General features: G+C 37.0%; 1 long non-coding RNA gene across 1 annotated transcript; it reads right to left on the bottom strand.

Annotated features, from left to right (window-relative positions):
* Nucleotides 1–810: 810 nt before the first annotated feature.
* On the bottom strand, nt 811–13,865 carry LOC142872855 (uncharacterized). The gene is made up of 3 exons (XR_012920944.1): nt 13,655–13,865; nt 3,330–3,438; nt 811–1,160 (listed from the first exon to the last, which is right to left on the bottom strand). It is a non-coding gene; the product is annotated as an uncharacterized LOC142872855 (long non-coding RNA).
* Nucleotides 13,866–19,396: the final 5,531 nt, after the last annotated feature.

Here is a 19,396-nt window from a genome sequence, read left to right as displayed (position 1 = left end):
TCTCCAGAATTATGCTAAGACTTGTTCTTGCAGGTGGTCTGGTTATTGCCAACCTCACCATTCTCTGGGGATGAGGATGGGGCAATATGGCACCCCGTGCATTCAGATGTGACCAACCATTAATATAAAAAATGGGTTTAGGACAATTGGTGGACTTGAAGACATGTGATTTTGTTTTATTATCTCTCACTTCACAAGTGGTGGCAATGGGGGTATCGTTTTAATCTTGCATACTTCTATGTCTATTTTGTAGGTGGATAAGAAGTCATTTAAATGCTTAAGGAATACTTATCACCTGTGGGTGCAGAGTCCCACTGAGCTGCCGCCACATCCTGGGGATATACCCTCTTTAATTTTTGGAAGCAAAATGGCAGCCACTTCAAAACATGCAAGGAAAACATAATTATCATCTGTTGGCTTGTTCAATTATTTCAGGGCTATTTCAACATCAATTTCAAGGAAACTGGCACCATTGCGGGTAAAGTAACTCGATTTCTGTCTATTTGACCTCCAGACCAAAGGAGAACAGGACCTACACGCACCTGCTTCCTTCCTCTCGCAGAAATTGTCCTCACTCCTCCTTCCTGCAGCCAGTTCCTGCACTGCTGGGCTAGGTGCCATCTCACCACTGCATCCCAGTGCCCACCTTCCTTCTCTGCGAGCTTTTCTATCAAGCACCTTGTGTACCTGCAGCCTCTCCCTTTTCATTCTGTCTGTTTACAGCATACAAGAAATGATAAAAAAAATCTCCATAATCTTAAGAAACAAATTTCAAATATTCATGGTAGAGAACATCTTTTCTCCTTTCTCACATTTATTACCTTAATTAGCATAGTCAGCAACATCCTCACTTCTTGCTACTGGTGGAAATGTGTCCGGCCAAAATTCATACGGTGAAGCCCTCACCCCCAATGTGACTGTATCTGTATCAGGGGGGTAATTAAGGTTAAATGAGGTCATGAGCGTGGTCCCCATCCATTAGGATTGGTGGACTTACAGGGAAAGGAAGAGGGCGAGATCTTTCCCTCTCTGCATGTGCACTCAGAGGAGAGACCAGGTGAGCACGCAACACGAAGGTGGCCATCCCACGCCAGGAAGAAAGGCCTCACCATAAAATGAACACTGCCAGATCTTGATCTCAGACTTTCCAGCCTCCAGAACTGTGAAAAAATAAATTTCTATTATTTAAGCCATTTGGTCCGTGGTATTTATTATGGAAGCCCACCCAAGCTGACTAAGGCACTCCTCAACCCACTTGGGTCTAGCTTTTGTGTTGACCACACCACAGAGGTAGTTCCTGCCCATGTCATCCGTGACCTGATAATCGTCCAGGGCTAGGACCTGCTCTCAGGCTTCTTCTCCTCGATTCATGTAGTGGGGAATACTCACAAGCAAACCCTGGAAGCTCTCTCTGCTTCTCCCAGCTCTTCTCTGATCACTCCTCTTTCTCTTTAAGTAACTCTTCCTCCTATTCTATACATGCTAATGTCTTGCCAGTGATGTGGTCTTGGTCTGATTATTCTGTGTGCTTGCTGGGGGTGATTTTCAACTCTTACACTCTCTCATACCATTGTAGGTGGATCCCAGCTCCACCTGCATATCAGTAGACCAAATATTTCTCTGAGAAGCACAGCCTGATTTCCTCGTACTTCAGCATCTATATTTTACCAGACACCTGGAATTTTGTATCTCACTAGTCATCTTTCCCTATGCACTAATTGGTTCTCCTTTATTCCCCAGCCCAATTGATAGCATTGCCATTTGTCTATTCTCTGAATTTAGAAAACCTAGAACTATAATCAACTCTCCCTTTTCCTTTTCTCTCTACATCTTTTCAAATCCCAAAAGCTATCAATTTGCCTTAAAATGGTCCCCTCATTTGAATCTCTCCACTTTAATATATGGCATTTGGAAGGCCTTAGTTCAAGCTTATTTCCTTTCTTGCTGACATTACAGCAAAAATCTCCTATCCAGAACTAAACCTCAGTCTGTTATCCTCACTAAAGACAGTCATTGTCCTGAAAAATAATAGTCAGACTTCAGCTGACTGTTCAGTGCCTATAGTACGATAAATAATATTTCCTAAAATCCATTCCTTGGAATATTAATATATTAATTATAATTTTTCTGGGAATATTAGTCAGTGTTTTGTAAGCAAAACAGAGGAGGTTAAATGTTGAAAAGTTAAAGCTATGTGGAAAATACTAGGTGAAAGAAACTTAATTTCTTTACTGAAGAACTTCCTAGAAACTGATAATATGCATTGTCACTTTATAAAAGGAGAATGTGCAGGTCCATAGTCCTTTATTTAAAAATCCTTGAGGCTGCTCATATTTGGAATTCAGAAATGTTCAGATATTTAGAAAGGTGATAAGGTTCATATAACAACTATTACATAACACTTCTTATAAATCAACACATGCCATTTCTGTGCCATTTCATGCCAAAATATATGGCCATCCACATTAAGTGAGATAAATAAATACTATAAATAGTCTTACATTAGTTCAGTTAAAGTTTTGCAGCCTGATGAATTACAAAATTGTTCAGATTTTTGGAATTGTGTATAAGGAAGGGTTTGGGAACCAATAATATGCTGAATTTCCCAAACTTATTTGTCTGTGGAATCTTTTCTACCAAAGGCATCTCTCTAGGGTTCTGTACTATGGTACACATTTTTGGAAATGTGGACAAAAAGGCAACCTCTGCCACACCCATCGAAATGTTACTTTTTTTCATAGGAATTAACATTTGCCGCTTGGTATTTCTTGCTATTCTTTGATCTCCTTCTCCACCTGGAAAATGTCTACTCAACTATCAACCTCAAGTTCAAATGTCAGTTCACACTCCTATTATTGCTATTATCACATTGCATGTTATCTCTTTACTTCTGTGTCAACTATTTGTTAAGAGGCTATTTCTTTTCTCACTACTGAATCCCTAGTGCTTAGAATGGGTGCCTGGTCAGTAGTAAATAAATGAATATTTGACTATTTACTATTTACAATAGTAAATATTCAAAGACTCTGTATGAAATTTTGGATAATGTTTAAAATCGTGCAGTAGGTACTGTTGGTTCCACACAGATCCCTTTACCAGGGTGGTGTTCCCATTTCCCCAGCTGCTGTGAGTGTTACTACAATACATCCTTCAGGTACCATTCTGTCAGGTACTTTAGGATGCAGCCAATGTGGCCATGCTAGGATGCTATCCTCCACCCCCCTCCCCAGGGTAGAATACATTGCCCAGTAACCAATGGGTGGAAGTTGACGTGAAGTCTCTCACTACCACTCCCAGTAATCGAAAATTTGTGCTTCTCATCCCTGTACCTTTACACTCTGTGAGTCTAGAGGTTTTGGTCCTCTGATGTAGTTGCTTCTACTAGGGGATGCAGTAAGACTTCTGGCAGTCTTAAAGATATGGCTGTTGTCCGTAGACCTAGAGTCAAAAAAAAGAAAAGATTTTTCATACCAGTAGGAGAAATCAATCCTGACAGGCTGGGCATGTAAGGCAGCTGCTACACATAAGGCAGAAAGAAATGGGTCTGGAATCCAGGTGATCCACCAAAGCACATCCTGGTATTCCTATGCCATGCAATTGCAGCAGCGGACTAGAGTTTGTCTAGTTGATCCTTTCCATTGGAGTGTACATAGAAATTATGACTACCCAGAATCATGGTGATGGTGTGTCCAAACAAAATGATCTCTATAGGAAAAGCGAGTTGATCTGAGCAGGGCAGGGATGAGCTGTAATAGGTGTTTTGGGTGCCCCATCCTGGTCCCCTTTACCAATTAATGCATTCACCAGCTGCCATGAGTGTTGGCCAACTACAGTGCTGGAGAACTGCCTTCGACCAACACGAATGCCTAGTTGTGAGGCACTGTGCAGCCAATGAATGACTTATGCTGGGATACAAAAGCCCACCCCTTGCCTTAAAGTGGGATATGTTTGTGGTATTACTCAAGTTTCTGGGTATCTTTTCGACCAAGTTAATATTAGTCTTCCACTGAAACCACGTGTCTACTTGGGTGCTTCTCCTGTCCTGGCCAGCTTTGCTCACTTCCTCATAGCTTTCTTCTCAATAGAGCCCTTGCCAAGAACCATCATCTTAGGCTCCACAGCTAGGGAAACTCACCTAAGAAAAAGTACATGCTTGAATAGTTTCCTACTTGGTTTTATCTTGTTAGCCTAGACAATCTACTATTGGATAATGCAGTCTTAGTTTGAGCTGTAAAGTGTATTAAGGTTAGCTTTAGTAATTGTACTCCCCCCCCCCCCCCCCCCCGCCCAGGCTTGAAGAATCACAGTCTTTGCAGAAAGTCATTTGCCTTACTTTATGAATCTTCTTAGACTCGACATCTTTTTTTTTAACTATACCGGGAAATATTATTTGTCAGTGTCAGCAGAATTGAAGGTTGACTAATATGCAATACAGAGGTTTGTCATTAGATGGATAAATGGTGGACAGACAGACAGATAGATGGAAATAGATAGTTACATGTAGAACTGGAAATCCTTACTTCTGCCAGGCAAGTCAGGTTTGGAGTTTTCAGTATCTCAAAATTTCATCTTTAAAAGGAGTGGGTGCCAATCTATGCTAACTTGAGTGCATCATTTAAAGCATGTTATGTGGTGACATACACACGGCTGCTATCTGATTTTTCATTAGTTCTTATTCTTAAATACAACTGTAAGCATTGTTCAAACAAGGTTGTAACTTGTTTGAACCAAAGCAGAGGGTAGTTTCAGATGTTAATACTCGGAATAGTCTGGTCTCCTTTCCCGTGTTACTGCCTAGTGCCAATGTTTGGATTCAGATTCCCCATGGCGATTTCTCTTCTGGATGCTGCCATAGCTATGGTGTCCTTTCAGATCATCATTAGCTGCTGCTTCTGTATCCTTCATTGTTGTCATGGGTTCAAGCTTTTTGGTTCTAACCATGTAATTCTTTCTGCTTTAGGGGAGGACATACAGCACTTATGGGAATATAGAGTGGTGGCACCTTTTTAGAGGGAAATCTGGCAATATCAAAATTTTGCATGTGCATCTCTTTGACTTAACAATCTTTTTTTCTAGAAATCTTTCCAAAGGGGACAAGTATGTAAAGCTATACACCCAAAGAGATGCCATCATGTCACATTTCTAATAGTGAAAAGTGGAAGAAATCTAGTTGCTTATCAATAAGAAACTAGTTAAGTACATTGTGAAAAGTCCCACACAATAGATTACTATATGGCTCTTAAACAAGATCGTATATGTGTGTGTGTGTGTGTGTGTGTGTGTGTGTGTATCTGTCTGTACACTGTCTTAAAAAATCTTTTTGGCATATAGTTGAAAAAAAACAGCTTGTAAAACAGCATGTATATTTTGATCCCATTTATGTGCAGATTATATACATATATGGTCATACATATATATCCATATATTATACAGCAAGCTTTGGAAGGGTGTCCATCAAATCCTTGACAGTAGCTGACTTAGTAGTTAGTCTTAGGACTTTATTTTTTTTTCTTTCCTATATTTTTAAATTTACTAAAAACTGTCATTTTATCTTTGTAAGTAGCAAAACAGTAAGAAAAAATTACTTTAAGGTCAACATACAGTTATTTGTGAGTCAAGGTCAGTTTGGGAACTTGGAAGCGAGTCACTCAAAGTAATAAATATATACTGTTAAGGGAGGATTCGGGGAAGTTTCTTAATGAATCTTCACAAAAATCCTGTGAGGTTGGTCTCACAATCTCAGTGAGAGAGCAGTGGTTCTGACCTTGGACACCACGTCCATCTCGCTCAGTTCCTGTGGGGGGAGGAGGTCTGGCCTGGGAGGGGTGCACCCCAGACCCATGACTCCTGGGCTGAGTGGTGATGTCCAACAGTCCTTTGCATCTAATGTCACTTCTCCTGTATTCTTGCTAGAGACCCCTCCTTAGTGATGCTCTAGGAATGTCATTTATTGTTTTAATTTAGGATGGACCACATATAGATCAAACTGGCTATTTTGCTACTTTTGAATCTGGCCGGTTTGCAGAGCTGGACATTCTAGAGTGGGTGAACCCTGCACACACACTGCATAACTTGTGTCTGTGGCACCCTCGGTACCCCCCAACACGTGAGCACACCCACACACTTATCGCACACCCGGCATTTTCCCCATCACCACTCGCTCCTCTTCATGCCCTTGGGTCTCTTAACCACTCTTTCTCCCGCCTCCTCTCTCTTCCTCCTGGCCACCATGTGCAAGATCAGGAAAAAGGGAGGGAAGAGGCCCAGTGTCTGAAAACACCCTCTGCCTGTCTGCCACACGTACATATATCAAAAGCCCAGCCAAGAGTTGACTGGGCTGTGATTTTGCTTATATTCAGATTACCTAATTTTTGAATTCAAGTCTCCTGGATAATGGAGAGACGTAGATAATTCTGCATCACTGCACAGGGGCTCTGGTGAGGTCTGAATTTTGCTCGCTTTTTAAGTTTCCATGCACGGCATTCAGGCAGCCCTCTGTAACCACACGGGGAAAACAGAGCCCATACTCCTTGCAGCTGCTAAGGGTTACTCCAACATTTCTAAAAGCTTTCTAACATCCTTATGGAAATCAAATAAAGGATCCACTTAGGATTATTTAAAGGACAGGTGAAAAATCACTCCAAGGTATTTTAATAACATTGTAAGTTCCACTTTGTCCTGCCGACATAGGGCTAGAGCCTGACTTATTTGATTTACATGTAGCAGTTAGCACTCATAAATGAGGAACAAATGGCCAGAATACCAATGTCACTCTGAGCTGAGTGTCAGACTTCTGGTTTTATTGGACAGGCTACAAACTGTTATTCTTGAAATCTCTTCCTGCTTAGCTTCTATACATTTTAAAATACTGAAGTGATGAACTAATTATTTCTCTGGGGAACCTATAAAAACTCTTATGTTCATTATTTCTAATAAGTTGTCTAAAATTGAAAAGAACACATACTGTAGAGGGATTTTTCAGGTAACACTCTCTAATGACTTCAACACCTTTTAAATTGCAACTCAGAGTGTTTCAAGATCATGGGAAATCACATTATCAGAATATAGCCAGATGATGTTACATTTATTTTGCATATCATTTATGTAATTTTCATGTCAAGACCAGAGCCTAATACTAATTGAGCTTTAAAATAGCGCTGGACTAAGAGACCCAATACCACTCCTCCCGATATGCCACTGATAGACACAGAAAATCAGCAGATTGAAAACTCAGACTGGCCAGCAACTTAATGCCAGAATTAGGCACGCTTCCCTTGTAAATAAGGTCTAAGAAACTGGGTTGAGGAAAAAAAATCAGGAGATTGTCTATGTTTGGGAGTAATGAAACAGAACAGTTTCACTTTTCAGAATGACGTACAAAGAGTTTTTTCCATCACTCACTGACTCCGAGGCCCAGGCTCAGTACGAACCACAAGAAATAAGAGCAACTCCAGGGAGCTCCTTACAGAGGAATTACTCTGTTCCTGCCCTTAAATCTCTCATTTATCAGCTATTATTTATTCATATGTAAGAAATAATTTGATAGGCGTGAGTCTTCCAGAAAATATAGAAACAAAAAGTAAATGACAGTATTAACTTTAGGAAAAATTGTTTTAGGCCAAAAAATATGAAATGAAGACTATTGTTCTAGTATGCTGAGAATAATGTAGAATTAAACTATGGCAATAATGAAGACGTGTGCATTGAAATATAGCAATAAATATTTAAAATAACACATTTCTCAGATTCAAAATTTTTTAAATTTAATATAATTTGATTTTTAATTTACAAATAGTAATTGTATATATTTATGGAGTACAATGTGATGTTTTAATATGCATATACATGCATTGTGGAATGATCAAATCAAGCTAAATAGCTTATCTGTCACCTCAAATATTTATTATTTGTTTCTAGTGAAAATATTTAAAATCCCATGTTAGCTATTTCAAAACATACAATACACTATTATTAACTATAGTCACCACACTGTGTAATAGAAGAACACCAGAACTTATTCCTCCTGTCTAACCAAACTTCATACTTGTTAATCCACATTAATTATGTTCTACAGATCTCTCAGCCTTTGAAAAATCAACTAATAGAGTCTGAATATTACAATTAATAAATCTGAATAAACACTGCAGAAACTTTTCCCTCTTTTTGGTCACTTATGAAACATTTACAAAAGTTCATTGTATATTAAACCACAGAGAAAAACTCAGAAAGTTTCCAACACTAGGATATTTGTAGACAGATTCCTCTGAACATAATGCAAAAAAATTAACATTGAATAACATAAGTTTAAATGATCAGTCAAAACCAACAGAAATTTAACCACTTTAAAAGGAGGAAAAGTTTCTTAAAATCTATTGTTCTAAGAGAATATTAAAATTTTATTTTAGTTTTTCCTAAAAGAAAACAATGCTTGGCACATTGTGGGTGTTAAATGAATAGTCATTTAATGAATGAATGATGATTGTTTAGAAGCATAATGAAAATTAAAACCCTGTATAGCAAAATAGTGGCTCAAATTTATGGTCTTAACTATACTTACTGAAACATGAAAGAATTTAAATAAATGAACTAAGCATTCAGTTCCAGAAGTTTGAGAAATGACAAGTAATTAAACAAATCAGGGGGAAATAATAATAAAAGCAAAAATCAATGCATCTGTGGGACAAAGTAAAGAAAGAAAAAATGACAAGACTCTAGAAAACTTAATTTTAAAAACAGAGAAAATATGATGGAAAAAGCTGGAGCTCATATAAGTCATATAAGCAAAATGCAGATGATATATTTTAAAATATGGAGAATAGTATATTATTATCTAAGTTTATGCTTACAAATGGAGAATTTCAATAGAAAGGAATTTATTTTAAATAGCATAAGTGGAGAAATTGACTCACAAATAATTAGAAAGCCAGAATATATGTAATATCCATTGCAAAAAAATGGAAAATAAGTTATCAAAGAATTATGTCCATAAAACAAGCCTTAAATCAAGCCTTCAAGGAGCAGGCTTAAAGAATCATTCCAGAACATAGAAAAAGTTTGAAGAATATCCAGATTACTTTATGAAATAAAATAAGAATAAAAACTGACACAAATAGCATAAAAATTAAAGACCAATAAAATAACTGCAAATTGCATTCAACTATATTTAGTAAAAGAAAAATCCACCTCCATCAACAGTATTAATGCCAAGAATGGGTATAAGATAAATATTAGACCATTTCTCCCAATAATATAGCACTTCAAAAGGTCCAATTAGAAGAAAATACAGTTATAATCTTAGCAGATGCTTTTAAAGGCATCTGCTAAATACCCATTACAGAATAAAAATAAACAAAATAAGCCCTTATCAATTATGAATGGAAAGATACTTGCCTAATATGACAGAGAATATCTATCTTAAACACTCAATATCACATTTTCAGTGAAATGCTGCAAACAATTTTTTTATTAATAATAAGAAGGAATGAGATAAGGATGTGTCCTATCTCCATTATTATTTAACATTTTTCTTAATTCTGGCCATTGAGGCATATAGAAAGATAAGAGAAAAAGAAAGATAACACTTTTAATAATATACCTAAAAATCCAAGACATTTTATTGTAACATTCTTAAATTGTTATGAATTCAGCTGGGTTAAGAAAAAACTATCAAAAAGACCATTTCTTTCTTACAGACTAATAGTAGCTGAGTGAACAATGCATTAGGAGAATTATTCATTCTCACTAGTAAAAATATAATAATGCCATAGTGGTAATAATTTGAATGTGAATTACCAAAGTACACAAAATTATAAAATCTTTTTAGGAGATATATATATATACAATGTTCATTTTTAAAAGCTTAAATATTCCAAAAGTATTGTTTCCAGAATTAATTTATGGATTTAACTCAAGCTCAATGACAGTTCCACTATTTTTACTAGACATAGTGATTCTCCAATTCATGCGTAAGAATAAATAAATGGGAATGATGCCTATGAAACATTAAAATAAAGAAATTGAAATTATGTTTGCAAATACTAAAATCTATTAGGCACAGGCCTAATCACCAAAACGTTGAATAGGAAAGAGTCAATAATGAATAATATAGAATTTAGAACTCACTGATAAATTCTAAAAAGAAATAAAAGTTCAATGTGTACTAAAGGACTCATTGAAATTTAATGATAAGATAATAATGAATTATATAACAAACGGTATTGAGAAAAACAAAAGAAAACCAATTAAGGTAGAACTCACTTAATGTCACATACCAAAATAAATTTCTAGAGAATTAATCGTTAAAATTTAAGCATTAAAATATAAATTGTAAAGAAACCGTAAGAGAATACTTGAATGATTGCAGAATGGGCAAGAGATTTCTAAAGTGAAAAGTTATAGAAGAAATAATAAAGAAAGGTCATATATTTCACTAAAAAAATTAAAGCTTTTGTGCCTATCCTCATCGCATAAAAATTATTATAAGAAAAGTATTTATAACACAGATAGAAAATAATGCAAAGACCATGAATGAGTCTTAGACTATCTTAATAAAGTTTTTTTAAATCTTGTAAACACTGTAATATACAAAGAAATATAAAATAAAAAGGATAATCATTTTATCTGCCAAATTATTAATGATTTTCAAAAGTTATAGGCAATATTTACCAAAGCTCTATTAAATTTAAACATAACAAGATACTGTTATAATTAAGAGTAGTTATATATGTGTAGTGAAATTATTTTAATTTTATTACACATTTTTGTTTTTTGATTTTATATTGTGTGTGTATCTATCTCTCTCCTATATAGAGAAGAGATATATAGAGAGAGGTTTATATAAACTAGTAGATAGATAGACATGCATACATACATATATAGATAAATAGACACATACATCACAAAACTACACAAGCAAGTTATACAAATTCAGCTTAATTTTCATGTGTTCCTGGGGTCCAGCTTTGTTAGCTATAAAATAAGGAGATCTGACATGATTTCAAATATTTTCTTTGGTTAAATAAAAATCAATTCAACGCAGTTTTCTGCATGGATATGTATATATCTTTCTAATACAAATGCACATAGATCAAATATATATGGATATTGCTGTGTGTGTATATATAATATATATAGTTGTATTATATAAGTATATATGTGAAAATATATATGCACAAAAATTGCACTAATTTTTAAAATCAAAATCAAAGTAGACTAAATAGATCAATGCTGACAGTGCCAATGAAATGCAAACTGACTTTTAAAGAGTTTATACCAGTTACAATACCATCAAAAACAATATAATACTTAGGAATAAATTTAATCAAGGAGGTGAAAGATCTGTATACTGAAAAGTATAAGATATTAATGAAAGAAATTGAAGAAGACACAAATAAATTGAAAGATCTCCCATATTCATGGATTGGAAGAATTAATATTATTTATAATGTCCATACTACCCCAAACCATATATAGATTCAGTGCAGTCACTATTAAAATTCTAATAGTGTATTTTACAAAAATAGGGAAAACAATTCTAACAATTACAAAATTCAACTTCACAGATAATCCAGGAAATGCGAATTAAAACCACCATGAGATATTGCCTCCCATCTGTTAGAAAGGCTATTACCAAAAAGACAAGATAACAAGTATTGATCAGGGTGTGGTGAAAAGGGAATCATTATATACTGTTGGTGGGAATGTGAATTAGTACAGGCTTATGGAAAAGAGTATAGAGCTTCCTCAAAAAAATTAAAAACAAAACTACCAAATGAACCAGTAATCCTGCTGGGTATAAATCTGAAGGAAACAAAATCAGTATGTTGAAGAGACATCTGCATTCCCATGTTGACTGCAGCATCATTCACAATAACCAACATATGGAAACAACTCAAATGTCTGTCAATGGAGGAATGGATAAAGAAATTATGGTATACAATGGAACATTTTATTCAGCCATAAAAAGGAATGAAATCTTGCCATTTTCAACAAAATGTATTAACCTTAAGAATATTGTACTTAGCAAACTAAGTCAGAGAAAGACAAATACTGTATGAGCTCACTTATATGTGGAATGTAAAAATGTTGCACTCATAGAAACAGAGAGTAGAATGAGAATGGTGGTTGCCAGAGGGTGAGGGAAGAGGGGCATGGGAAGATATTGGTCAAAAGATACAAACTTTCAGTTATAAAATTAATAAATTCTGGGGATCTAATGTACATCATGGTGAATACAGCAAAAAAAAAAGTAAAAACAGTGAGCTTACACACAGCTGCATGCATTCCTTGTAGGAAATGGATGCAGGCCGAGCAGAATGACAATGGTATTCAGGCAGATTCTGGAATTCTATGTCCACAAAATGAATTAATAACAACAAATGAATTAAAGTTTAAAAGTTATCAAAAAAAAACTGTAAAATATCTGTTTTGATTACAGTAGTCTTTCCTTGAAGTCAAGAAATACATTCCAAGCCCCCCAGAGGATGCCTGAAACCTTGGACAGCACCAAACTCTACGTACACCATGTTTTCTCCTACACAAAAACACCTAAGATGGAGTTTGATTTGTAAAATGGGCACAGTAAGAGAGTAAAAATAATAACTAATAGTAAAATTAAAAATTATAACAATATACTGCAATAGAAGTTAGGTGAATGTGGTTTCTCTCTCTTCGAAACCATCTTCATATACCATGGTTCTTCTTGAGATGGCGTGAGATAAATGCCTACGTGACGAGATGAAGAGAGGTTGAATGATGTAGGCATTGTGATGTAAATGTAAAATTCCAGAAATGAACAATTTTTAAGTTTTAAATTGTGTGCTTTTCTGAGTGGCATGATGGACTCTCCCACTGAGCTACTTTGTCCCACCGTGAACGCTCTTTTTGCTTGGCAAGTGCCCATTAGTCTCACAACAGCCGTCTTGGTTGGCAGATCCACTGTCGTGGTGTCACAGCAGCGTTTGTGTTCAAGTCACCGTCATTTTTCTTAAGGATGGCCCCAAAGTACCCCGCAAGGGTGGCGATGTAATGTATTTGGACTGCTGTTGACTCTGGTACCTGACCCAGCGAAAAGCAAAACTGCAGATAAAGGGAGACCACAGTACTAAACAAAATAGTTCGTATGTTTTTTCCTAGATTGATCCTCTCTGTTCTCTTGATTAACACTTATGAATTCTCAAAATTGCATAAATGCAAGGATGGGACAATCAGGTGCCTTGCAGTATTAGGTAAATTAACTTTACAAGAACTAGCTGAGAAGTGCCAATATAATCCTAACGCTTATTCGGTCACTTGTTTCACAAGAACCTGTGACTGAAATGAGGGGAATGGGAGAAAAGAAGTCAGAAGCTAAAATTATTCTTGTCTCTTTATTCAATTATCTAACTCCTTATAGTTCTCTCAGTACGTTTTCAGTTAAGCCCTCTTTGCTACCTGTAATGTTAATCCTAATAAATGCAGTTATTACATATGTAATATATAAAAATATGATAAAATATAATATATATTATATGATATATGAACCGTACTTGTTAGAGTACATTATATACATATATATACACACACACACACACATATATGTATCTGTCTTTATGAGATTGAGTATGCCTATGCATGTACCTATATATAAATCCAAATCCTAATCACAGTACCTTACCTTTCTTGGCCATTTGAGGTGTGTCTGTATAGTGCTCAGGAAAATCTGTCACCAGCCTGTGTTAGCTCAGTACACATTACAGCACCTGGACAGTTGTCAATGGCAGTAGTTACACATCATGAACAAAAACATTCCATATTGAGTCATATGTATTAAAAAAAAACCCTGGATCTCTGCCGAAATGTTGTGCCACTTGTAATTATAAAGTGCCAACTGTACTTGGTTTCTGTACATTCTTGTTCTATATTTTGTGTTCCAAATTCCTCGTTCTGATTTGGAGTTCCAAGTCATGAATCCTGGATATGCTGCATGCACAATAAATGTTGTGCATTTTATTAACTTGCATTTTTTTTAGTGAGCTTCAGCTAAAAGAGCAAGCTAATTTGTATGAAAACACATCATTTAGCACAGTAAAATTAACTAACGTTATTACATCAAAAGAGTTTTTTCTCTTTCTCTTTTGCTTTTGTTCATGGCCCCTGGGCTAAATTTTCCATTTAACTAAATTCCTTCTTTTTTTTTCTCCCCACTTTGGAACTCTAAACTAGTGTCAAGGATTGAAATGACTGTGTCTTATTTCTTCTCAGTTGACAAGGATTCTGGCTTGAGCATGAAGAGTCTCCAGCTTTTACTTTGTATCCTAGCCAGATTATACATCATCTATTAAAGTCACCTAGTGCACAGAATTTAAATAATAATGGTTCTACTGGAACCCACCCCTCACCCATTCTTACATTCCTCCCAACAATGCAATGATGCTTACAAGTAAAAGTTTATTTGCTGGTGATACCAACAGTCGGTCAGAACAGTATTGCCAGTCATGATTAAGGTGCCCAGGTTAGACTCATGAAATGAAGAAAACTCCTTCATTTGAGCTGGCTCCTCCCTTGTGAGGGATGCTTTTTGGTTGCCTGGCACACTAAAAAGCATAATACAACTCCCCCCTTTTCCCTCGTCTCTTCTTTCATTCTACTCCCCCAACCCCCCAACCCTCTCTCCTCTTCTTTCTCTATTAACCCTTTCCCCTTGGGAAAAAATATGGTTCTACTAGGGTTCTTGATTATTCAAGTAACAATCTGTTCATAGAATGAAGATAATTTTAGAGATCAAAATATTTAAGAAGTCATTATTATTTAAGAAGTCATTAAGTCCCATGAAGAAATGAACTCACCCCCTGTGGATAGCCATCCAAACCGCTGCTACCTCAAATGAGCTTCAATTCCAACTCACCTGGGAGGCTTAGTAAAAGCTCCCTTGGCCCATCTTACAAGGTCCTCCGTATGGCAGAGTTGCCCCCTTGGTTTATGCTCATTTGTGCATAGGTGAGCTTGATACAGATTTCACGGTTTAAAGTACGGCACTCCAGAATGGGAGGTGTGCTCGCAGGTGACTTGAGGTCTCTGGAGGTCCCATCCACAGGCAAGAAAGGTAAGGACAGGACAGGGAGAAATGCTTCATTTGAAGCCTTGAGAGAGCTTTCACCCAACTGCATATGCACTTATCCACTTCCCTTTTGTGTACTGTCAGATCATCTTTGGGGACCCAAAATTGATGAGTCTCTTCTCATAACCTCTTTAGGAGTAAATCAGGCCTTGTCATGATGGCATAATTTTTGGATAAATGCTTAAAAAGGAAATCCGCTATCTTCCAACTTCAGTGTAAAATACAGTGAGCTTCGCAGCCAGGCCAGGCAAAGTTGTTTTCTTCAGCACCAACTAAGTTAAAGTGAAAATGTAATTATTGTGACTTCCAGATCATTCTATTCCTACTGCAATCTGCTTTTCTTACTGGCTTCCTTTCATACTTTTTGGTACTGCTGGTGTTTTCATGGACTCTTCTTCCTTACATAAGGTCTTTGTAGAAGGAAGAGACATGGTCAATTAAAGATTGGGTAGCGGGTGACTAGAGGAATAGAATAAGCTGGAATCTCTGGTTCTTCTTTATACATCACTAAACCATGAGGTGTCTACAGTAAGCACTTGGAAAAATTGTATTCATTCTATAATTTTTAAAATAATACAAACAAAAGTATTTGAGACACATTGTTTTATAGTCAATTGATCTTAATATTTTAAATTATTGATTTCTTTATAAGTTCATAAAGTGAATAAAATTTTAGTTAATCAATATCCAAGCTTGATATGTTTGTCTATTTATCTTACTGGACTATTTGGTAATCAACTCTAAGATCCAAATGTGTTAAAGTTCATTATACTGTGTAAGCCAACTAAAGATTTAAAGTTGTAGTCACACGAAGTATTTGATTTTCACTCAATTATTGAAGTCCATGTGTTTTATTTTTTTCACCTGTCCCAAAAGGCTGTCTTCACATCATTAGCAGAAAGGTGTTAACACTAAATTTCTGTGAAGGGTTAGAGATGAGCTTAGAGGCATCTGGTCTTGCATTTGTGGACTCGTGTCAATGCACCTGTGGTCAGGCAAGTAAGCATAAAAGCAGGACAAGATTTGGTGAATTGAACTTTTTTGATCTTGGGCAGAGTGGTAGAGCAGATGTCTACAACCTATGTGCTAGTTAGCAGTATGGCGGTAAATGTTTTATAACCAGCTTTTGGGGTGCAGGAGGCAGACACCCTTGATTTGCAGCCTTTGTTTGCCAATCTCCATGTGTAAATACTCCCACTGCCAGTCTAGAGCCATAAATGTGACGTCACTGATGCAGAGTTGGCCAAAGATGCATACAGTCAACTCTTACGAGTTTGCTCTAACACACCACTCTACTAGTCAGACTCACCTGTTACTAGTTAGCTAAAAAATCCCGTCATAACTTCTTTGATACTTGAGCTTCGCATGTCTAAAATGAGGTTAAAGGTATCTGTGCTTCTCTTGTTTTATTTTTTGGTGAGGGCAAGATGAGGTGATAAATGTGAAATTACTTCGTAGGTTCTTAGAGGATTGCAGGAGTAAGTGGGCTGCCTGGCTCTACAGCGTGCGGTGGGGCTTGTGGACCAAAAACCATGTATGCGTTTGTCCCTTCAGTCACCAATCTAGCCCAAGGCTATGACTCTCTTCTCCTCACATAGGGACACAGATTTGAAAACAATAGCTCTAAGAAGTGTTCTGTGAGCAGAGTCTGCCTCTCATTAACAACATTTGTATGCCTCAGAACACTCGCAGTTGTTTTTCCCTAGAATATTTACTCTTGTTCTCACCTATGCTCTGAGAAGTTTTAGGTATATTATGCACATCTTATCCATCTTATAGCTTTACTTTTTACTGTCAATTCTTACAGGATTTTCTGTCTTCCCACAAACATTTCCCACCATTTCCATTTATTAAGATTCCTTTGCTATTGAGTATGTACCGTGAAACCAGATTCTATGTTTACAATTACCTTCTAGTTACATTTTAACCCCTTTGCCAGGTAAGACTTCTCATTTACTGTGAAATTGCTCTCTGATTATCCCTCAGGACATCATAACCCTCCATATTCTAAGTGTGTTTGGCCTTTATTAATGACATAATTCATTTTGCAATAGTTAAAGAATAATGAAACTTCAAAATTAGAATTAATTTAAGTGGACATTTTCTTCTTGCTAGCTATAATAGCCTTTAACATTTTCAGTGGGAAAGGATGACAATGGTGAGGTCAGAGTATCATCAGAAGAAGCTACCAGAAGTGTCTACCAACAGATCTCCCCAGGTGGCTTTCAGCTTCTTCTGGTCACTAGCTTTTCTCTCTCTGAAACTTGAATTTTTCAGCACAGAGGCACAGATGTGCTTTTCCAGTCAAACTTGCACTGGCCAAATTCACAGATTGGTATATAACCCCAAGTGCCAGTGTGCTAACATGGACTTGGACCTGAGCTTCTGAGATGACATGATCAGCACATTTTCCCCCTGGTGCTCCGGGGAAGCCGTGTCATCATCAGGAGGATGAAGGATGTTTGGAGAGCCCAGGGCAAGGGGTGCTGGCATTATATTTCAATTGTTGAGTCATCCTCTAGGCTGTGATTTCTTTGTGCATTCATCTCGAACAGTGATGTGGTTCCTATATAAATTGGAGTCCACGGGAAGGATCTCTCTACCCTTGACTGTGTTGGGATGACCCCTGACAGCTCATTCCTCTCTGAATTGTTTTGTTGGGGCTTTCGTACTTAACCAGGGAATCCTTCAGGTTTCCTGAGAAGATCATTTCCATTTGTCAAGTACTGGTCTGCTCTGAAAGCCGCTCTTTCCTTTAGAGTAATGTTGCACATTTCTGCTCTAATTCAATCTGTGTTGACTTTATAGTTGGAGCAGAGAACAACTCTATTCCCCATTATCTAAGTTTCCCCACATGGTGACTGTCAAGGCTGTTGCTATAAAATAAGCCACCCCTGCATTTAATGGCTTTACACAGCATTCCTTTGTTCTGACTCATGGGAGGGGAGCCTGGACATCTCTGTTCCACGCTGCGCGTCCAGCTGGGATTGTCTTCTTGCTGTAGGCTGGGGCTGGGCTCCAGTTGCCTTCCTGTGTGCCTGTTCTGGGGGTCAGCCTGAAGGGATGAAACTGCCAGGGCAGCTCTTCTTGTGGCAATGGTAAGCAGCAGAGGACAAGCCCAACCACACAAACACATTCTGAGTCTATGCTGGTAATGCATCTGCTAAAGTTCTAATAGCCAAGCAAGTCACAAGCCAAGACCCAGATTCAAGGTTCAGCAAAGTGCCCTGCACTCACCACAAGCATGTCATGTGGCTAAATGACAATGGGACAGGGAAGCAAACTCCTGTCATGTTCAAAAATAATAATCTAATCTACAACAATGACTTACATATACTATCTGTATTTGAGCAGCTTTAGGTACAATTATAAGTTTTCACCTTGTTTTATTTGTTATCCATAGTATAACATTATTGAAAGTTAAGGTTTGATAGAATAAAGCACACACACACACACACACACACACACACAGCCCATAGGCTATTGCATATATGTAAGAATTCAAACACCAGAATGAAACTAAACTAAGTCTGTGACATTTGAAAAATTATTTAATACATGTGAGTCAAGGTCCGTAGATTTATTGTTTTGAATGTGTGCTTCACAGTGTTGGAGCCTAATAAATGTTCTTTCACATTATACCATCTATAACCCTAAAATAATGTCTTGTTCATAGTAGCTGTTCAATAACTATTGACTCATTAGCTATACCATCTCTGTTATTCACAGCCACTTCCTAGCATCTGGAACAGTTTCACAGCCATCGGGCTTATTAGCTTTTAACTATACAAACCAAATGCTTTTCTAATTTTAAACGTCATATCATTGTCCCATCCATTTTGAATTACACAGAGCAATTGTTCTCAGCTCCACTGTCTGCAGATGCCTTTGGTCTTGCAACATATCATGTGGATCACCTTCTCTGTCTGCTTCCATTCACCATGGCAAGAAAAATCCAACCAGAATTAATGGGCAACTGGGCCTCCTTCTCTTTGGGAGCATCTGTTTCTTATTAAATATCATAATAACTTATTAATTCTTGCCAGAAACAAAAGTAAAGACATTGTCATACTAAAAGCTTTACCAGTACAAAAGACCAGTCCACAGAGTACCTGGAGGACTTGCTCAGACAGCCCCTGGGGTGTCATTAATCTGGGGACATAAGATGTCAGGTTTCTTCTGTTAACTTACTGAGAAAGACAAAGTCAGAGTCTGTCTGAACTGCACAGCCCACTCTTTTTTAGTTGATTTCTGTGGTTGGGCTATAATGATGATGGATGGGTTACTAGTTGGTGGGAT

This window comes from Microcebus murinus, chromosome 9 (genome assembly GCF_040939455.1).
Source record: "Microcebus murinus isolate Inina chromosome 9, M.murinus_Inina_mat1.0, whole genome shotgun sequence".
NCBI lineage: Eukaryota > Metazoa > Chordata > Mammalia > Primates > Cheirogaleidae > Microcebus > Microcebus murinus.
The sequence above is the reverse complement of the archived record's forward strand: the minus strand, read 5'-3'. Positions and strand labels throughout refer to the sequence as shown.